This window comes from Apteryx mantelli, chromosome 4 (genome assembly GCF_036417845.1).
Source record: "Apteryx mantelli isolate bAptMan1 chromosome 4, bAptMan1.hap1, whole genome shotgun sequence".
Lineage (NCBI taxonomy): Eukaryota > Metazoa > Chordata > Aves > Apterygiformes > Apterygidae > Apteryx > Apteryx mantelli.
In genome coordinates, this window is record NC_089981.1 from 49,104,483 (window position 1) to 49,126,641 (window position 22,159).

The window sequence follows — 22,159 nt, forward strand, 5'->3', positions numbered from 1 at the left end:
TAGTGGTTGTCAAACCATTCAGTGATTATAGAATTAAAAACCATGCATACAGCCTTAGAAATAAAGAGCTATTCTGTTTTATTTCATTTCTAGGAATGACTGGGAGAGGTGAGTAGTTTTAAACTTTTTTTTAAAGTAAAAATTCAGTAATACATTGTTGTAATTTCCAATTATTATAATCTACATCCTGGCCTAATGCAGAATTAGTACTTGACCAGGCGAATATCAAAAACAAATCAAAGATGCTATTGCTGTTAACTTAGATCCTGCCCACCAGTTCTTGATCCTTTTTTCCCCACTGTTTTTTTTCAGGATTAGTTCTACTGATCTGAAGTTTTCCTGATCTTGTGGAGAGCTACTAATCTGTGCTCTTTTTCCAAGGTATGTCTATATAATAGTAATAATAGTTCATAGAGCTAATAAATATACAGTGCTTTATATTTTCAGAATACCAGGTATATTCATTATTTCCTTTTCTAATGGTTCCTCTCATACAGTAGGTAAGAAAATATCATTTCTACTTTATCCATGTAAGAAATAATCAGAGGCAGTTTTCATACAGCTTTTTGTCTTATTTAAGATGCCTTCATTTTTTAAATCATCCTGCTTAAGGTAACTTGGACCTAATTTTCAGAAGGACCCGTGCTACTGTTCAGTCAAGTTGAGCAAGATTAAATATTTTGTGTCCTGTAGTTGTCCGTGTAGATGAGTGGCACTTGAGTGAGGGGACATACTGTGCTCTAGTACAATCTGTAGGCTGAGCTCCTAGAATACAGTAAAAGCATAGCGTGACAGATGAATTTACATATGGACTCGAGCATTCGGATCTAATCCAAGCTCAGCTATTGAACCTCTGTGTGGCCTTCAGTACACCACTTAGCTTCTCCAAATGTTGTTTTTTTCTCAATTGTAATTAGTGAATAATGTTACCACAAACTATTGTTTGCAAAACAAACAAACAAAGAACAGTAGGATTCTGGGAAAAGTAATAGTAAATGCAGAAAGGACTGCAAAATGTGTTCGAGGCTACACAACCTGTCAAAATTAGGAAGAAAGCTTCAGTGGGTCTGGTTTCCAGTATGCTACATAATTCTGTACTTCATAGGTTCTTAAAGTATCTTTCTCACCATGGTGTCTGAGCTTCTTTCAGTAGTGTTTAAGTAATGTGACTTTTTCTTTTTTTTACATGCGGTTTCTTTGCTAAACCACAGCGTCCCTCCCTTTCCCTCATGTAACAAGGTCTCGTCATGGTTCTCAAGGAGCCAGTTCATGACATTTCCAGTGTGTGTGGATATACACGCATATTTACACAAACATGCTCTATAAATAAACACATTATTTTCCCTAGGCTAGTCAAAGAAGCTGATTCTTGTTCAAGTTAGAAAAGCAAATTTAGTGTTTTAGTTTTAAACTCTGAGACATGAAGAATAAAATGCAAGATTTTTTTTGCAAGCTTTTTAAAAAAAGGACAAAACCCTTCTTTCTAAACATTCTATCTGACTGCATCAGGTTTCCAAGGAAAAGTTGTACCCTAGAATAATATTTCAAATGTAACCTCTTGAGTGGTTGGTTTCAATTCTGACAAAGATGGGAGAAAGACACTGATACTGGGGAAATTAAACTTTCTCTATAATAAGGATTAATTCATCATGTTTAAAAAAACTTTTTAATAAGCATTTTCTCTGGTAACATGGTAGCTGAAAAATGCTGACTATAATGGAATGTTTGTTTTAGTATCTATGCTGATGCTCTTCTAAATTCACACCCTCAAAACTAAAACCCAACCAACCTGAACTGCATGACAATCACCTGTATTTCATATAATACTTTTTCAAAGTATTTTACTATCATTTAATTAAACCTCATCTTCTGTGAGATAAAAGGATTTAAAAGGAATGCTTCTTGATCATAGAGCCATTCAGGTTGGAAGGGACTTTGGGAGGTCTCTAGTCCAACCTCCTGCTCACAGTAGGGTCAACACTGAGTGCAGACTAGATTGCTCAGGACTTTGTCCAGTTGGGTCATAAAAAACCTCTGAGGATGGAAATGCCACAGTCTCAGGGGGCAACCTGTTGGACTGCTTCATTGTCCTTGCAGGGAAAAAAACTTTCCTGATAATCCCGTTGGAACCTCCCCCGTTTCAATTTATGACCATCGTCTCTCTTTCTCCCACCATGCACCCCAGTAAAGAGCCTGGCTTTGTGTACTCAGTAACACCTCGTAGGTACTGAACGCTCGCACTAGATCTCCTGTACCTGTTCTCCTTTCCATGCTAAAAGAGCCCAGTTCCCCTCAGCCTCTCCTTGTGGGACACACCCTCCAGCTTCCAAACATCTTGGCTCTCTACTGGATTTGCTCAAGTTCATCAACAACCTTCTTGTACCGGGGGGCCCAAAACTGGACACAGTATTCCAGATGCTGTCTAACAAATGCCAAGTAAAGGGGAATAATCATTTCCCTTCACCTACTGGCCATGCTCCTGTTTGCAGCCCAGGATGCTGCAAGCCTTCATTGCTGCTGCGGCATGCTGCTGCGGCATGCTGCTGGTACCCTCTGCCTGCCAGGACCCCCAGATCCTACTCAGTGAAGCTGAGTGGCCAGTCAGTCCCAGCGTGTGCAACTGCAAAGGGTTAGTCTGACCGAGGTGCATGGCTTTGCATTAGTCCATGTTGAACTTCATGTGGTTCATGTCGGTCTGTTCCTCTAGCCTGCCTAGAAGCAGCCCTGCCCTCAAGCATTGAACATATCTGTGGGATAAACACAGAGGCTATTCATTACTGTTTTGTGCCATTATTCATTTTTTGAAGAAAAATATCACATCCAGTGGAAGTTTCAGAGGAAATTTTAGTAGACAATGTGATTATCAGTTGGCAGTTTTAGGCTTAATGGAATCTAATGCTTCTGTTACAAAGGCTGTAGTTATTATTAGCGATAGTGAATAGGGCCTTCATTTTATATTTAATTTTGAAGAGAACTAAAAGCTCTGTATCACCTCCCAGAGTGTTGGAGCACTTGTTCAACTCATGACAGGTAGAAAGAGAACATAGCATTGGCTCTACTCTGATTTGGTGGAAAGAGTGCCACCTACTGAAAGTATGTCCCAGTTTTGCAAAACATAAGTATGCAAAGCATAGCCTCTAATCCAAATTGTGACTCAGTGCAATCTAGTTTATTAATGATATGAGTTGATGTTGCTATAGCACAAGATGTGTCTATATCAGCCAAAGAAGCTTAAAGATTTTATATGATGATAACTAGGAAATCTTCTAGTCTCCTGCTTTAATGTAGTAATAAAATAATGACATAACAGGGTGTATATGTGTATTGAATTTTGTTACTGTTAAACTGATGGAAGCGCAGCCTGAATGCAGTTTCTGTATATCCTGAAGAAAAAGAAAATAAGGCATAGCAAAAACTGCTACTGCAAGGAAGAAAATTATGATGGCTAGTCTGGAGAAAATGTTACAAGGGCTGCATAACATGAGGAACAGAGAAACAACAGAAGAGTGCATAACGGCAAAATCTTTACAAAATGTTTCATAAAGATGTTTTTGCTCAGTAAGATGAACAGTGATACAGCTGTACAAGTATTCCTCATGTCATGATGGCTTTGAAGTGTGCTTCTTCCATTTCAAATCTATAAACTGAGTGTATGCCTACAGGCTGGCAAATTTTTCCTATCTCAGTTGCTATGTCCAGGAAAAAGTACCATCTTTTCCTAAAGATTTTGCATCTTATAGTGTTTTTCAGCTTTGGGCTTGAAAGCTTACTATGTCGTCTTTGGAACAGGAAAGAAGGGATTCCTACCTACCTTCCCAATACATTATTCAGGGGACAAAGAACTATCAGAATTTGCCAGTGTTAAAATTTCTCCAAGGCAAGGGTAGAAAGTATACTTCCTGGTCCCCACAATGTTCGAATCTTGTAGCCAGATGATGACATTTCTCTCATTGTCTGCTACGCAATTATGTATTGTGAAACATGAGGCTCTGCTCATCATTTCACTTCCCAAATTCTGAACAGGTGAAGTATAATACACATTTGTTCTGGTTGTAAGGAAGGCCTACACTTTGCTGTTACAACATGATTTACAATCATAGCAGACTGATTTTTTTTGAGTGAAAGTTGAGATAAGCAGTTTGAATCTTAGGAACAACTGATGTGCTTCATGGAAGATACCAATTGCCTTACATCCTATAACAGAGAAGGAAATAATTCCAGATTAAGGAATTTGCCTTTTTTTTTTAAATTAGGACAAATCAAACTAATGTGTTGTATCCCTTTAACTTCTGTTTTAGTCATCATATTTTCAATTACTTAAATTTGCTTTACACATTAGGTAACTTGTGAGCTGTTGTGAGTATTCTTTCTGTATTGACCTGAATAGTTACTCACCTACTGTTTCTATCTGTTCAGGAGTTTGAAAGAGTAGAGGTATTAATGGTAGTATTGAAGAGCCTTCTTTGAACATCCTATTGAGCCCGTGTTGCATCAAATGATGTATTTGGTTGTGAAAGAAAAACAAAACAAAACTACTTTTGTAGGAGAGGAAATGCAATGCTGACTCAAGAAATTACAGCTGATATCCTGGCTTCTGAAGTGAATATGACTTCTTGCTATCTATGTCACTGAGTTCAGGGGTTTACCCTTTATTTTTGGGTAGGAAACTGCTTCCTGTTAAGAAACTTTATCAGTAGTACCTGTGGCTACTATTTTACTCTTCACCTCCGTGTCTCACTATTATTCTCTGTGCTGTGACAGGAAAAGGTCGGGTGTGGTAATTGGACTACTGACCTGGCACTCGTCAGAGAAACCCAGCTATGCATCAGACATGCTTTGTAGTCAGGGTAAGTCACTTCTTTGGGCTCCCGTTTCCATGCGTCTTGAGATTCCCTGGTGAAAAGTTCTGTATATTTAGCCAGGAACTATTGTGAAAGAAACGCAAACTAGAGTGAACAGTGCAAAAATTATTCATATGCTTCACTCTGTAAAGCAATACATGCCAGAAGTGAGATTGCCCTCCTGGTCTGAAAAACGCTATGCTGACCTGGCTGCACTGGATGAAGGCAAACACGTGGCTGCGTGCATGTTGAGGGAAGAATGGCTGGCGTTTTCACCCCGCTTGGCAGCCTTCACTGGACGAGAGTCCAGGTCCGTGAGCGCCGTGCAAGTGTCCTGTCCCATGCGGGCCGTGTGGCTGCTTGCTGGGGGCAGCCTGCAGGGGGAGCAGCCGTGAGCCAGCGCGCTGCGGGGCGCCTGCCCCCCCCCCCTTTTTTTTAAATTCTCAGCCCGAGCAACAGAGGAAGCCATATTCCAGTAGATGATCTGAACATTTTTAGAAACCTCAACAGTATTCCTTCTACTTGGCAGGAGTGATTTTCTCGTAAAAAAAAAAAAAAAAAAAAAAAAAAAAAAAAAAGGAATTTCAGGTGTTTGGTAAAACAGCCAACGGCACAGAGACGATCTGAGGATTTGTACTAGATACAAAACCTCTCTCCCTTCCCCGGCTTTCCACTCTCTTCAGAAAGAGCTGTGAGAAAAAGGACCAAAAAGGGGAAACAGAAAGCGTGCTTTCCTGTGGTACAAGCGGTTCCTTAAAACACAAAAAGCTTCGAGCCGCAAAGTCCCGCCAGGCCGGCGAGGCTGGCGCTGAAGTTGGGGCATGCAACCTCCAGGCTGTGCCGGGCGGCAGGCACGGCCCGAGGGGCGGGGGTCGCCCGCCACATCAGGGCTGCAAAGAGCGGCGAGAGCCGAGCCGCGCGGGTCAGGCCGAGCCCCGTGGAAAGGGCGGCGGGCCCGGCCGCCGCCAGCAGATGCTGAGTGCCGGCCCGGAGCTGCGCCGCCGCCGCGGCTCCGCGCTGCAGCTGCAGCAGCGGGGGGCGGGGGGCAGGAGGAGGAGGAAGGCGGGAGGAGGAGGAGTTGAGGAGCCCGGGCCCGGGAGCCTCCCCGCTTACCGCACTAGGAAGTGACGCTTTCCCTGAGTCCCGGAGAGAAAGAAACAAAGTTTTTTTTTTTTTTCTTTTTTTTTTCCTCTCCTTTGCTCACCACCGCGCCGCGTCGCCTCCGCGGAGCCCGCCGCGGCCGCGCTGCCTCGCCCCCAGGTGAGCAAGCCCGCTTCGTTCCCTTCCCTCCGCTTTCCGCAGTTCAAAATTTTTCGCTCGATTTGCTTCCGTTTTCCTGCCATTTTGACGGGGGGGTACCTCGGGGAGGGGGAGCGCTGGCTGCTTTGTTTGCGGGTGCCTGGCTGCAGGATGAGGAGGAAAAACACCTGCGGAGGTGAGGGGGCGGCGGGGCCGCGCAGCAGCGCGCCTCGGGGGCGACCTGGCTCGTGCTGCTCCAACGTGGGTCTTGGCGAGGGCTCTGGCCGCCGCAGCGCCTTGAGGCTGTGTCCGTGACTGGGCGAGCTGCCCGTCGGTGGGGTTTTATGGTGTGCGAGGGTTTTTTTCCTGCCTTTTTTATCTCCCCCGCCCCCAGCCCGGTCTTTTTGCGTGCTCTGTGCCGGCGCTGGGGCAGCTCGGCGTGCGGCGGGGCAAACACGCTCTCCTGCAGCCGCTTTGGCTTGGAGAAAGGAAGCTCGAAGAAACAGCTTTTTCAGTTACTTGTTAAACGCACAGCGCCTCTGGATTTGCAAAGATTATATTCTTTTAATTGGATTTATGCAGTGGGGGTGGCGAAGAGGGCTTGATTAGATAATTTCTGAAAACCCCGTGCTCTGAATTGTACGGCTTTCTATGACAGCAACTGAAGAGGACTGATTCTTTGCAGTTTACCAGTGAAGGCTGACAATACACCCACGCACATCTGTGAGCGTCTTATATAATACTTAGGGTTTTTAATAGGCATAAGCAAGATTTATTTTGGTTCGTAAAGCCTTGTGTGGTTGCAGCCTGCAGAATTAAAGCAATATTCTCTTTGCTCAACAGAGATTTACTTGGCATTCCCTTTAAAACAGATAACTTATTTTTGATAATACCTAAAATAATTTGATTACATCCTGCCTTAATGCTTTGGGCACGGTGGAAGGGGCCGTCTGTGTTGGAGCAAGCAGTAGGCAGCCAAGGGAGGGGAAGAGAGAGAAGTGTCCTAATGCAGAGACTGATATTAGGTTGTTTAGAGGGCGAGACTGCAGTTCCAAGCAGCAACAGCAGCAGCTTTATGACTGTGTGTAATTACGGAGTGATTGCATAGGACAGCATTGTTGGAACGAATACGTATACACAGGCTATTGTGCAAGACTTCTGTACTGAACAAAACCTAGATTTGCATTGCAAATGCTAAAAAGAGAATGTATTCTGTATTGAACTGCCAAGTTCCTCTTTGACTTTACCCGAAATTTAGAAAGGGGGGGAAAAGAGAAGAGGAGTGAAGCTGGTCGTAGAAATCATAGATTTGAAATACTCAGCAGAAACACCACCTGTATTATCTGAAATCACGGAAGATTTTGAAAGCTTGTGGAATCTGTGGATTCATGTTCTTAATGTGATTATGCAGCAAGTGACAATCGTTCGAGCTTGCTAATAGTCCTGCAGATTTAGCATAATTCCTGCTCCAGTCTGATTTCTTGTATGCTGGTGTGGGAAAAAACAACTATGTTAAACTAAGCAACTGTGGTTCTGCTATCTTGTTTGGAAACAGAAGAGCAATGGGGAGAATTTCTATGTTAGACCACAAAAAATAAAAGGTTGAAAGAGAGGTTAGTCTAGATATAAGTTTTGAACATGCTGTTTCAGCTTTAGTGATTTTTTTTTTCTTTTTTAGTAAGATCACTGAGCAGTAAATATGTAACTCGCAGGCAGTGTTGGCTGATGGATAGGGCAAGGCATTGGGAGTGTGCCGTTGACATGCTGTATAAGCAAGTCTTCTAGCTAAGACTTTGGAAAGATCATCAAAATTAAGTTCTTGTGGATGCAACTGAAGTTACCTAAGAATTGTTTTTCGAAGGTGCTGGTTACCTTTAATTTCCACCAATTTAGTTTTGTTTTGGAAGTACTTGGAATTCATTAAACAACAGATCCAAAAGATTTCAGATCTGGTATTCAGAAATTGGCCTTTCCAAGATTAGAGGCAACTTTCTAAAAATGCTATCTTTAACCATCATTGCTGATGTCTTAATGAAGCTGTGAGGCTTGTTTTGAGTACCATCTGATGAAAGGTACTGTAATAATGAAAAGCTACTTTAAAATATCTTAGTGTTCCACTAGAAAGTATTATTTTAGCTGAACGTATATATCATCTTATCACTATTACTTTCTTTTGGTTGTTAACCAAATACTTCATGTAAAATATAGGTGTCTTAATGAAGAACATAGTGATTTGCTGATTTTTTTTTTTTTTTTTGAGCTTATTAACTACAACACTAGGCCTATCACTTGACCAACTAACCTTCACAGAGATCCTTCTGTAAGCTTATCAGATCATTTCATTTTAATACAAAGTAAGTGAGGATATTTTAAGCTGTGTATTACTATGTTGTTACATATCTGTACATTTTTCTTTGTATTGTTCTTCCTGTCTTGACTGACTGACCTACGTCATGCTCAGTTTTTTGATATCAAAATTACTTTCTGGGGAAAAACAGAAACAGTACTTAGAAAAATCTTTTTAAGCACTTATTTCCTTGACTCATTTCAGGTAGTAATGTGGTATATTCATTCCTTATGTTAAATCTTCTGCTTTTCACAACCTACCTGACAGGAAAAAAAAGTTTTAGGCCAGGATTCTTAGGACTGGCACACAAAGGAGGAGGTAACTTTTATGTCCATGAGTAATCCTGTGGTACTCAGGAGAATTAGGCCTGGATGTACCTTGTGTGCATGTTAGCAAAAGGAAGGCATTCCTATGCTAGCCTTTAACCCATTGAGGCACGTAAGAATAGCAGTGATAGTGGTGAGGATTACAGCATGTGTACTAGCAGCATGAAAGCCTCCTGAGAGCCAAAGCACTCATTCCCGGCGTTATTTTGTGCTTTTGCATCTTCACTCTTGCTCTCAGCTGTGTGCAGTAGCTGCAGAGCTGCAGAAGGTCCTTTCGAGGCACTCCATGGCCTTTCATCCCTCCAGTGATGTTACCCTTTCGAGCTGCCAGACAGTCCTTTAAGCTGACGCTGAAAATAAGAGTATAAAACCAGGACAAGCGTACGTGATGCTTCCAAATTTCTTGCCATGTTCAACTTGGGGATTTCCTGAGTTGGGTGAGGTTTCTATATGTTTAGCAACTCTTGATGAGTTTCTACTCCAGAGGCTTGTCTAGGCTTCCCTTGAGCTCTGGTGAATGTTTAGCTGCCACTTTTCTGACTTACCAATCAAGGCATGGAATGAGGATATAAAAAGGGCTTATATTTGGGATAAAAGCTGATATGTTTTTGTTGTTTGCTGCCTTAAAAAAAAATAGTAATTTTTTTTTTGCTTTTTTAAGGCATTGTATACAGTCTTAGTGTTGGTCATATTAAATTACAATTTATGCTAAAATGAAATACAAGAAATGTGCACATTGTCTCCAGTGCAGTTAGTTGTGTTCTAAGTGACGTAAAGGGAGAGAGAAACCACTCCTCTGAAACCACTCCTCCATCAGACCTGGGGGAACCAGGCAGGCAGCAGCAGCGAAGTTTTGCAACACGTGTCCACAAAGTTAGCAAATTCTGGCACAGGCAAGCCGAGGCTAGTGAGTCAGCTCCAAATGGAAGACTTGTCGCTGAGCAATTTGTAAATAGGAGGGATGTACTGCAAATTCAAGGAAATATCGTCTTTAGCACCTCCCCTAATAATTGGTGTAGTGTGGCACAGAGCCATCTGTCAGAGGGGAGTTGTTCCTGCTTTGAATCATAGTTCCCTCTAGCATGATTTGAGCACTGCAACCAAGAAATCCCTCAGTTGCGCTATGCGTACAGGACCCTGAAAGAGATGGTTGCTCTAGTGATGATTTAAAGTTTTGTAGCTGCATTCCAGCAGCTTGCGCTCGGGGTGGAAGCTCATTGGCAGCTAGTGCCGCTGCTGGGCCCAGCCTGGCAGCGTGTGCTCCCGCGTGAGGCTGCTCTGTAAGCAGCTCTGAGCGTTTTGCATAACTTCTGCTTCTGAACCGTCTCCAATGGCAGGCCTGCTACGCTGCTCTGCTAATCCCCTGTAGCAGCTAAAAAGTATATGAATTACTATGAAAAAAGGTGTATTCTTCTCACTGGGGGAAAATGTAGGTTTTTTTTTTTTTTTTTTTTTTGACTGGAGCCAACATTTGAGTTTTCAGGAGCAAGTGATCACATAGGGAGGCTGAGATAAATCTTGTGAGTTTCCTGCTTTTTTGGTGGTGTTAATGCTTTTTATCATGTTTGGTTTAACTTCCAGCTACCTTATCACCAGGCCTATATCCATATAATCCATTAATGATTCTGTGTATAGTATGGAGGGTGGACAGATATTCTTTGAAATCTACATCACTCAGAAATGAAAGCAGCAGTAGCTTTTATGTGCCAGTAAATTACATCAATGCCTCTTGTTGCTTTGGCAGCTGGTGTTGGTCAAGAAGTTAAAAACTGGGAAAAACTAGATTTGGAGGGGGCTGCAAAGTGATTAGTGTTTAAAAAAAAAAAAAAAAAAGCAGTATGAAGCCATTTTGAAGGGCCTGGGGCAAAAACATAGAGTAATGCTTTATCTTGTAGTTTTTGAAAATTAATTTTGAAGTTGTCCAATATTAAGTTTGACCTAAGTATTGATAAAGATTGGAACAAGTTAAATACTATTGATGACTGAGGCAACAAACTGAGAACCAGTTCTGAGATAGATATTGATATATGTATATTTTACCAAATTTGTTGCTGATGTGTTACATGTTCAGTGTTGGGACATACGGAGATAGCAAGTGGAATCAAGTCAGCGTTCAAGCTTTATTCCTTCTGTGCTGTATATTATCTTCTCACATAAAAAATTGCTTGGCGCTCCCTGTCATAGCTTACCAATAGGAGGGAGTAGAGTATAATAATACATATTGTAATATTTTTCTTATCATATTTATTTTGGAAAAAATTAAATTTGTATATATATTTATATGTACCTGTATATATATGCATATATGCACACTATTGTATTACACACCCTCAAATCCCTCATCACATTTATAACTTAGTTTTCCCAGGAACAAAGCAGGGTGGGTTTTTTTGTTTGTTTGTTTGTTTGTTTTCCTTGTGGTGTTAGAGTACTGTGTATAAGGAGGACTGTTCTTTTGAACTTGAATATAGTACTAAATTTCACTTTTTATTATAATTCAGTGTTTTTCATAATGCTACTTTTAGTATTATTAGAGCTGCGGTGACCAAGATGTGTTAATTTTGAGCGGGATGGTTGTTCTTGTCTTTTGTTAAGAGCTTTTTACTAATAAGGCACTCTAAACCACTGACTTGGCATTGAAGTTTGGTTGTGGGATGGTGCTGGCGTTGTATGGCTGATTTTCAGCTACCAAATCAGCTGCACCACTTCAGCACAGGTAAATGGGAATCTGCTCTTGGCAGCTACATGCTATGGGGCACTAGAGCTGCCGAAATGCTTGTCCCTGTGTCTGTGGCATGCGTTGTGATGAAGTCTGAAGTTGAAACTAGTTCCTGAGCTCTGAATAGTCTACAGGTTGCCTTGTTGTGGTATAGCTTATGGGGTGAAAATGCATTTCTGTTTGATTACCAGGATGTTCGAGGAGGCCACGTGGTGTGAAACCCCACTTACTCAGGTGCACGTAGGTGCAGTCCTATCTGCTGCCTCTGTGCATGTCTATACTTCTTTGAGCATCCCCTTCTGGATTCCTGTATCTATTATGTCTTATTGTAACCAATCATAAATTACGTTATTATTTAGAATTTTATAACAATGTGAGTCAACTGTTCTGTGCAGTTTCACAGTGTATTTAACGGTTCAGATTCTTGATCATGAATTAGCATCTTTAGACCATTGGAAGGTAAGTTAAAACAAAGTGCCATATGTTAAAAATGCTTATGGATGGCTTCCGGAGTTTTACTTCATAGTTTGCAATTAGACTGTCTTTATTTTCAGGCTTTATTTCTTCCTCCATAATATATCGTTCCTCCTTTCAAGCACTTCCTGAAAGGAGAGTTTGCTGTGTTTGTGGGAAATTACTACACTTGGGTAGAGAAGAATTTAGTAGAGTATTTTCCTGTTTCAAACTTGTTCTGAAATGGTAAAAAAACAAAATCCTAGTGCTGCCAAATCCTTGGTGAGAGGAGATAAGTCACAGCCCCAAAGCATTCAGACCGCTTTAGGCAATTCCAGTGAAGAGAATTTAGGATGCCAAAGACCCGTGTGTGTGTGTTTGTGTGTTGTGTGTGAGAAACCGGCAGGGAAACCAGACTGCCCCTATGGTACAGTTTGGTTTTGTGACTTAGCAAATCCCAAGTTGAACTATTTTCTTAAAATTTTTTTGACAATGTCTAGCTGTTACCCTGTATGAGACATGGTAGATATTTGGAATATTTATAATATAATCTGTGTTACATTGAATTGAAAGTATAAGTTTATTTGGAAGCTATTGTAACATAGCATGAATAAATTATGCAGCCTTTCTATGAGGGTATTTGTTTAGCAAGGGTGTTAATGGATTTTGAGAGGAAATAAATGAAAATATTATAAATGAAAGCTAGGAATTAAAAAGTATTACTGTAAAGGTGAGCATTTTTATTATTCCTAGAGTTCCAGCTATCCTCTTTGCACATTTGGAAGTCTCTTGCACGTAAAGGGTGTTATTGCAAGTAAATAATTGTGCAAAATTTTGCATTTGATTATGGGCTTCATTTTTCTAATTTACTTTCGATACTGAAGTAGTCTTTGTTATCATGGCTTTCTAAATACGTGCAAGAATGCAAAATGCTTCAATAGGAAAGAAGACATTTCTTAAATGTATGAGAACTATTTTGACTCCTTGTTGCTTTTTTGCTTTAATGTTATTCTTTCTTTAGCAAAAATGAAATATTTCAGATGTAGTACCAACTGACTTATTTTGCTATTGCTGTTACTTATTTCTATAGAAAACGCCCCGTAGAAAAATTTTGTTCTGTAACAAAAATGCTCTTTTATTGCTTAAGAACATGAAAATAAGAATGTGGCACTGTTTATAAAAAATTTATTTAAATTTGAATTTGTAATGAAAAGAATAAACATTTAAAGTATTGAGGTATTAAAAACCTAGAAAGTTTGGAATACGTGATAATGTGCTTAGGTTGTACACCTGTAAGCAGTGAATAATGGGGTACCTCACAACAAATTTCATTTAAATCAGTGCCAATATTTATTCTTTTAGATATGAACAAAGCCTTTTCAAATAAGGTTTTTCATTTCCAATATAAATAAACCTAGTTATCTTACCTTTATCTACAGAGGAAATTAAGATATAGAAGCCTTTGTTAATAACAGAAATAAAATACAGATTTGAATCCTGGATTTGTGAAGTTTTCTTCCACAGCTGGAAGAACTTTTATTAAATAATCATTACTATTAATAAATTGCATATTGGAAGATTCAATTTCCTCATTCAGGTAATCTGTCCTTGCATTTTAAAATGAGTTAGTCTGCCTGCATACACATGCATTTCAGGAGGCAGGTTTTTTTTAGAGTGACATGAGCATATATTTGTTAAGTTGTACAGCACAGGAGAGAGAAGAAACTTGGACAGGCTTGACATAAAGAAGCAAGGCAACTCTGCAGCATGGATGATGGAGCTTTCACTGGACTTCAGGTTGCACTGCTGCTTTTTAGAGAGTTTCTGGACTTCTCCACAAGGCGCTTCTGCCAGAGGTATCAATAGGCAAGTATGAGACCAAAGGCAGTGGCCCAAATACTTCTCACCATCAACAATTATTGACTGTATGTATGAGGATATTTGCTTAAAGGGACAGTGTATTTAATATTTGAAGTTGATAGGAAAACAGAGCAATGCCCACAAGATGCTTCCTGCCAGGCATTTGTGTGGTAACTATGTAACTGGGTTTGCGTGACGTAGAATTGGCATTTAGGGGTATTTTTGTTTGTTTGTTTTTTAAACAGAGGTGGGCTTTTTCAGTGGTAACAGATCTAAACCAATATTCTATTCCAATCCTGACGAACAGTATTCTATATTATAGTATTATGAAGCTACTGTTGATGTTTATGGAAGACTGACTGTTTGACTGCAAAACTGTTTTTAAAAAACAACCCCAAAACAAACACATATGCTTATGTATGCACAAAATAAAAAGAGGCCAGGGTAGGCAGATATTTATATTTAATATTTTTAATGTCTCCATGATGAAAGATATTGATATTGAAACTATCCCTAGATTTGGAGCTCTAGCTGTAAGTGCTAACTTCGGTCCATCTGCTCTCCTAACAGCAGACTTAAGGGGTTGCATGACAAAAAGCGAACAAGAAAACCCTGGTTCACACATTGGTCTGCCAAAGAGTGGAGATGGCAGTGATGTTTACAGCAACTCTTTGGTGTCTGGCACAGAAAAATAATTTCTTCAAGAAGTAAAGTTCAGGTTTGATTAATTTGGAGGACTTTCAGCCATGGCTTTCCACTTCAAAAGGAAACATAATGAATTTAGAGGAGAAATGGATTTTTTTAAATATAAATTGGACTAAACCACTTCGTTTGTTTCTGTAGTCCCTCATCAGAAATCTGAGCAGAAATCTACTAAAGAGTATACTGAAGTGTGAGAATTATTCAAGTCTGCATAAGATAGGAGGGTCTCCTGCTCTTCATATCATGAGAGCTACTGGAAACCACTGAACTTGCTATATAATTCTCAGGCTATATGGTGTAGATAAGCCTACAGTTAAACCATTTTTCTTAATTCCAGATTCTGAGCCAATAGGGTTTTATTGTGGCTGTTTACTGTTTCAGTTTGAATAATATGTAGCGAAGGTGTGGACTCTGTGTAGACCTCTGAGGACTTATAGGTGTCCCTTTGTCAAAAGCAAGTTGAGGAATCTGAACTGATAGTGAAAGGTGCAATGCTGTGCCTGGGACTATACAGGCAGTTCTTAAGGAGGTCTATCTGCAGGAAATTAAAGTGAGAGGTATTTTCTGATGTATTGGTTGGGTTAAAATGTCCAATAAGTCACATCCACACCAGGAAGTCAATGGCTATTGTTTTGTCTTTAAAAATCTTAAGTAAAATCTTATTCTTGATCTCTTCTTTTAGCGTGAAGTGTTTTTAATATTCTTTTTCCTAATTTAACTGGTGAAAGCTGGTGAAATGTTTTATGAGCTCTTTCATAGGATTTGCCTCTCATTTCAAGCTACTGATTGCAAAACTGTTCATTCATGGTTTTTCTCTTTCTTCTAATGTAGATATTACAGTTTCAGATTTGGACATTAGTCCTGTGTTAATATTTTTGGGGAAAACTGTTTGCATTTATCTTTTCATTGAGCTTTTTATTCATTTGTAGATGCAGCAAGCGGCTCATACTGAAATTGAAGTGATCTGTGATAACAAATAACATGTACCTAGAATTTAAAGGTAGTCTTGCCCTTTGCCCTGACCTGGACAGCCACTAGGCTGCTTTGATTTTCAGTCATGGAATTTGCTGGATCTAATAGGAGATTACACTTAAATTTGCAAATTTTAGATGACTATGAGAAAAGAGAAGCAGACTTGAAAGAGAAGGCAAAAAAACCCCCCAAAAAACCAACCCGCCCCACAATACAGGAAGGAAGTATCGTCTGGTGCCAAAGGACATGAGGCAAGATTGTTTCCAGCTTTTTCCCTTTCTTGCAATGTCACTGCTGACAAGTAATTTATATTTTTTGTGCCTTGTTATCATCTTCATTTTAAGATGAGGTAATTGCCTTGCTAATGCCCTAACAGAGACTACAGAACTGTACTCTGACCTACCATGTAGTGGCACAGCATTAAGAACAGGGATGGAGACTCTGCCCCCGCCAAAGGTAGCTCATAGCTAATTGATGTGGCCCCCTTAGGGGGAGGCATGATACGCAGGTCTGAATTCGCATCTCCCATGTCTGGTGTTCTGTCAGTAGGTTTTGCACAGGAGGTTACTCCTGTGTTGAGGAGAGGGAGCTGGTTTTGTTGTTCAGAAATGGGTACTGGCACCCTCTTGAAAGAGAAGAGACTACGCTGTGCATCTCCACCACATAGAGGTACCTAAGCCGTAGGCAGAGTAGGAACTTTTTTCTTTCAGATGCACATGCCTGCGCATCCTCTCTGGGTCCTTTTGACTGGCTATTTCCTGACCTCCTGGTTAAAAGGCCAACTTTTGGTTCCCTGAGAGATGTTTAATTTCTTCATGTTTGTTGTAGGAATTTGAGATGTGGAACTGATGCTTCTGGATTCTGCTCTAGAAGCTGGGCACCAAATTTCTATATGGAGCAGACTGGATAGAGCATCCCTAGCCAGGTTACTTACTCAGCTTTAAATCAGGTTGGCAGCGAACAGAAGTAATGATTTCTGGTTCTATGCGCTTAGGTGATTTGGTCCAGTTCTCATGCAGAGTTATTTCATACTTTTTTATTGATGCTAATCTCAATTGTGTAACTTTGGCAGTCTCATCAGAAAGGTCAGAGATGAAATAAAGCAGAGAGAGCAACTTTCTCGTCTGGAGCGTGGTTCTGCATAGCTACTGGGGCAGGTTTCCCAGGTTGTTATACACCTATCAGCTGCTGTGCTATTTTTTCTTATTGTGAAGAGGAAGGGAATTTTAGCTTCTACTCCTGCCTGTCAGTTTTGCTGTGCGCTAAAAGGTATTTCAGGAAAACAATTCCTTCTAAGTGACTCAATTTATGAGAGAAATATACAGTTTGGAGGTGGAGGGGAATTCTGTGATAAGTGACAGCTAAAACTGAGTTATTGTAAATGACAGCATTTGCTTGGGAAAATGCTCTACAGTAAGTGTAGAATGCCTAGCTGTTTTTAAGTAACCATCTGAGCCCTGCTGTTTGGATGTGTGGAGGGAATGTGAAAAGCTATTGACATCTTTAGTTACTCAACTAGTTTATTTTTGGGAGCTGATGAATTGGCAGGACATAGTGACCCTGTGTAAAGGGGAGAAGTGAGACTTCAAATGCAGAAATCTTAGTGAATATTTTATGGTGTTACTTGTTACTATTTCTTTGTGGCAACTATAATAGAGATTTTTAACCCTTTGCTTTCCTGACAAATATTTTTGCCTAGTTTTGATATATTTCATGGAAATGTAATACTATCCAGTGAACAGAAATTACTTAATGCACAATAAAACAGATTTGAAGGATGAGAGATTTCCCTGCTAAAAGTGTAAAAAAAGTTAGTTTGGTGGTATACTGCTAGTTTGTAACCCCTGATAAGGTTACACCCTTCACTGGGAGTAGCTCAGCTGGCATTCAGAATTGTTCCTGGGCATAAACTGCTACAGCGTTGGAGCTATCTTGCGTATAACTAATGTTGGGTTGCAAACAAGCAAGGAAAGAGTTAGCTGAGAAGTACCGGGTATGTACAAAAGCGCAACTGTATTTTACATGACATTGATACTGCTTTTGCACTATGTGGCTAGACAGACCACAGCAAACAAGATCAAAAAGTGACAGTAACAACTGCAAAGTCTTGCAGAAACTTTGCCTTTCCTATTACAAATTCTCTGCATGTGACCAACTTGCACAAAACTTACCGCTTAGCAGAGTGGATAAGAAAGGGCAAGAACAAGGGAGCTTCCTTGTAGCTACTGCTACAGTCCTGGTATGGAGATCTGATACAAGGTTGCATGGGGTAACTAGGAATTCACTCCGGAAGAAAGTTAGATCTCTTCGACTTCTAATGTTCTGCACGCTTACACTGGCAATTCTCAACAATATTGTTAGTTTAGGTGGAAACTTTTTTACTGCTGAATTAAGTTACTTTAAAGTGTTTTACTTAGTGTTATGTGTAGTAGTCTTTCTGAAAGGTTTGAGCTGCTTTAATTACTCCTAATCGCTCCATGTTCCTATATTCATATAATTCACTCATATTCTCACACCAACATTGCAGAATTTCTTATAAAAGCTGAATTTTGAAGCACAGATGACTTACCTGTCACTTTTGGGGAAAGAACCCCCCAAAATCTTTCCACTGGGAAAGATTTGATTTTGTTTGTCATGCAAAAAAATTTAAAAAAAAGTCCTAACAGATGAAGAAATAAAACAAAAGTTAATATTTGGCATTCTGACTGTATTCCTTGAGTGTATTTTGCCTTACAGTGACTTTAAAAAAAGTGGGGGGAAGAAGGAATAGGACTCAATCTTTTAATAGGGAAGATCTGAAAAGTTCATACTGTATGTGTGTGGGGGATGATGTCATCTGTCAGCTTCTCTGTTCTGCAACAGTCCCTTATTATTATTAAATACAGTTGCTGGAAAACTGTCTTGGTCTCACATCTTAATTAAAGGCAATGATGTTATTTTTTCTTATCAAAAATTTCTCTAAAGTGTATATTAAATATTAGTTTCAAACAATAGTGATGCATTCTTTTTTCATTCAGTACCCACAAGAGATAATTTTCAACTTCATTGTAATAAATCTATCACTTATTCATGTGTCAATCATTTTAGATTAGCTGTTTCTAGTTTTAAGAATAAAAGCTTCCTTCATCACACTAACTTTAAATTACAATATTTCCAGCTGAAACTTTTAAAATCCATTTTCTCACCTTTGTAGATGTCCTTTAAAACACAGTGTTTAACCTTACTAACAGCTAGCCGGTTAAACATTAAAAAATATATAGTTGTACACATTAGTTGCTTAATAGCAAACAAATTTAATTTTTGGAGGTGAAAAACCTCCAAAGTCCTTGATGCTCTTCTTACAAAAGCTTCTTGAAAGCAAGATAACTGTTTTCATTTGAGAACTTAAACAGAGGAGTGTTATTTACAGTTGCTTCATGACTGCGAAGACATTATGAATAATCTGTAGCCTTCATAATTTAATCTGTTTGTTTGTGTGGTGCTTGTTTGTTTGGGGAGAGGGATAATGCATCTTTTTAAGAAAAGTGTATTCAAGTAAACTACTACTCCTGAAGATCATCTTCCATTTAAACTGGTTCTTATCTGTGGTGTATGTAGTCATGTAAATGTATATATACATACAGTAGAGGTGTAGTATATAGTTGAGATAAACTACAGCTGGTTAGTGATCACAGGTGTTGCTTATGGTTGTGACTTCAAATAAAATGTGCTTTGCTAGTAGCATTCTTCTCTCCTTGCCAAACGAAAAGAGAAAATTTGTGTAAGTTGTATAATAGTGGATGGGAGAACACCACTTTGACCGGGCTGAAAGCGTGTTATGGACTTAATTTCATTGAAAGCATTGGGTCTTCTGGAAAGTGAAGAATAAAGCAGTTGAAAAAGATACTTACAGTTTTAGGGTTTCTTTGGGGGGGTTGTGGGGAGCATCATTTGTTTTCTTTATATTTAAAAACAAAAAAGCCCTTCTGTGCCAGTGTAGTCTGAATTTTGTGATGTAACTAGGCTCTTTTATCTAATTCCTGGTTCTAGGGAACTTTCCTTCTAATGCAGATGTTGAAAAAGAAGCTATGTTCATTGCTCGTGGAAATGCAGAACAAGTAGCAGAAATAACAGAATGGGTTGTATGTTTAAAAAAAAAAAGGGGGGGGGAAGCAATCATTAAAAGCCAAAATGAACCATTCCAGGGTGCCTTTATGTGCACTGTAGGACAGGGTGAAGGACTCCATGCTTGCTCTGCTAACTTTGGGCTCTCCCCCAGCCCTGTCTCTGTTTTGTGCCTGGCCCTGAGCAGCCCGGGGGGCCCTGAATTACCAGGCATGGGCCTGGGCGCCGCAGCTGCCAGGCCGCGGGCCTGGGTGCCTGCAAGGGCAGGGGGCTGCCAGCTGCCCCGCTTTGAGGGCGGGCTGCGCTTCGTGTAGTTTTTGAGACCCCAGAGCTCAGCTGCAAGGTGGACACAAACCCTTTGAGAGATACTGTTTCTTCAGGCTCCTACTTGGGTTCTTGTTTGGCAGCTGATGCCTTTCACTGGGAAGCACATCAGAAAAGCACGCTGCTTGACTCCAACTGGCTTTGGAGCAGCTGTACTACAGCTAAATAAATATAGCCCTCTGTAAGGGGAAATAACTTTTTGACCATATATATGCACAGGTGGATTGTAATCATACTGAGGCCAATGTTTACCTCAACAAGAGAAAAAGTACCTTTTAATGGAGAGCTATAAATGGAAATTTGTGCTACACTAATGTCTTGCAGCATCAGTTTAGGAACACTTCTCCTTAAGATGCCAGCAGGTATGGGATAGGCATCTTAAGGTGTCTGAAAAACTGGAGAGGTACAGTAGCGATATACATTAAAGCTGATCCCCAGATACCTACAGAATGTCTGGGAGCAGTTCTCTCTTTTTTAATGAATTTCAGAGGGAGTTGCCATTACTAATGGGATTTTGTTTAAAAAAGGCAGCTTCAAGCTGAAAACAAACTTGTAGATTAAAACAACATCTTTCTGGGACCTAGAGTAAATGGATTGTATCTCCTGCCAGTAGTGATGCTGGTATCCAGAGGAGGCCTTGGGGCCATGCGATGGAGTTGCATGCCTTAGAGACTAACTGAATAATTGACTTAACTTGGTACATATATTTGCAATTGTATGCTTGTGTGCGTGTGGGTTTTTTTTTGGGGGGGGGAGGATGGTTTAGGGGGAGAGGGTTAAGAATTAGCATGGGAGGGAAGAGGTGGTTGGTGGTTGCTTTTAAGCACTGAGGTTTCCCAGAGAGCCTGGGAAGGATACGATGCTGCTTTTGCAGTGCACGTTCACCGAGGTCTGTGCGGTGGAGCAGACCGCAGCACATCTCTTGTGAGAGCTTGCCGGGCTCCACAGGCCAGTTTTCCACAACCCTCAGCAAGTTGGTTGCCAGTGGTTATTCTTTCCATGTGTCTATTTTGTGCACAGAGTTACTTTAGGGAATTGAAGCCAAAATTCATCAGCTGGGAAGGTTAATCATTTCCCTTGCCTATGTATATGTGTGTGCACATGCACACACAATTTGAGATTGTTGCAGGGGAGGTTTTGTGTGTGTGTGTGTGTGTGTTTTTTTTTAATCATCTACACATATACATCTTCTCTTTTCCCTCCTCTGAAGCTTCTTGTGGAAATTATTCCTAGGCTGGTTAAGTGAAACAGCTGAGTTGCTCTCAGTAGTAGAGGCCGTGATAAGTACACAGCATGGAGAATGCACATTATATTGAATAGTTAGTTCTGCAAAATCGACAGGGAAAGAACGAGTTCATATTCTAGTGGAGAATTTTTTACTATTGGAGCTAGGCAACCAATTATCTCTACTATTTATGGACATTATTTAAAATCGTTCTTTGAAAGACCAGAAGAAGCGTCCTTTTACTGGCTTAAAGGCATAAATGGCCTGTTGGAGTGGGGGAAGCAAATTTTCTTTTTCAGCATTAGGGTTACAGATCTACCTATTTTAGAATTTGACTGGGAAGCTAGTGAAATGGTACTAAAAGTTGAGCAACTGATGGATGTTTTTTCCTACTGCTGCTGTTTAAAACTTGAACCTCTAAATCCAATGTCTAATGAATGTTGGGACAAGGTATGTGTATGAAATTTTTGATTAAGTTTTGACTATTCATAATAAATATTTCAAATTTTAAGCAATTCCTACTGCAATAATAGAGGAATTCAGCATGCATTATTCTTTCCATAGCAAAAAAAAAAAAAAGTGTTAAGTCCTCTTCGCCATGCAAATATCTGTGTATAAAACTGAAAGATATATATAAATAAGTGAAATGTATGGGGAAAAGCTTTTGCTTCTTTAAGGGAGTGAGCTGAGGAATGTAATTGATGATAAACAATTTCTTTTTCGCCTTTTTGTGTGTGAGTCTATCTTAATACATTCAGACCTTGTTAAAGAAACCTATCCAACTGTGAGAAACTCCTGCTACTTAAAAACCCAACACATTTAGAGGTTATTACACTTGCTTATTCAACTTGTAAACTGCAGAATGATATGTATGGCACAGGCTGTTGATATGTCAGTATAGGTGATTTTTTTTCCCCCCTTTTCATGCTATACTAAAATTTCCCATAAAGCAAATAATTAAATACTGGCTTAAACTAAAAGACACATTCTGAGATGAAGTTTTATGTGGTATTGAATGTACCTTAGGGAAAATATAGTTTTAGAAGG

At 39.9% G+C, this 22,159-nt stretch overlaps 1 protein-coding gene across 1 annotated transcript in view; it reads left to right on the top strand.

Annotated features, from left to right (window-relative positions):
• Positions 1 to 5,739: 5,739 nt before the first annotated feature.
• Positions 5,740 to 22,159, top strand: part of MIDEAS (mitotic deacetylase associated SANT domain protein) — a 63,607-nt gene continuing 47,187 nt past the window's right edge. The window contains exon 1 of the mRNA XM_067296510.1: positions 5,740 to 6,101. The gene's annotated coding sequence lies outside the window, so the exon portion shown is untranslated. The remainder of the gene's footprint in view (positions 6,102 to 22,159) is intronic.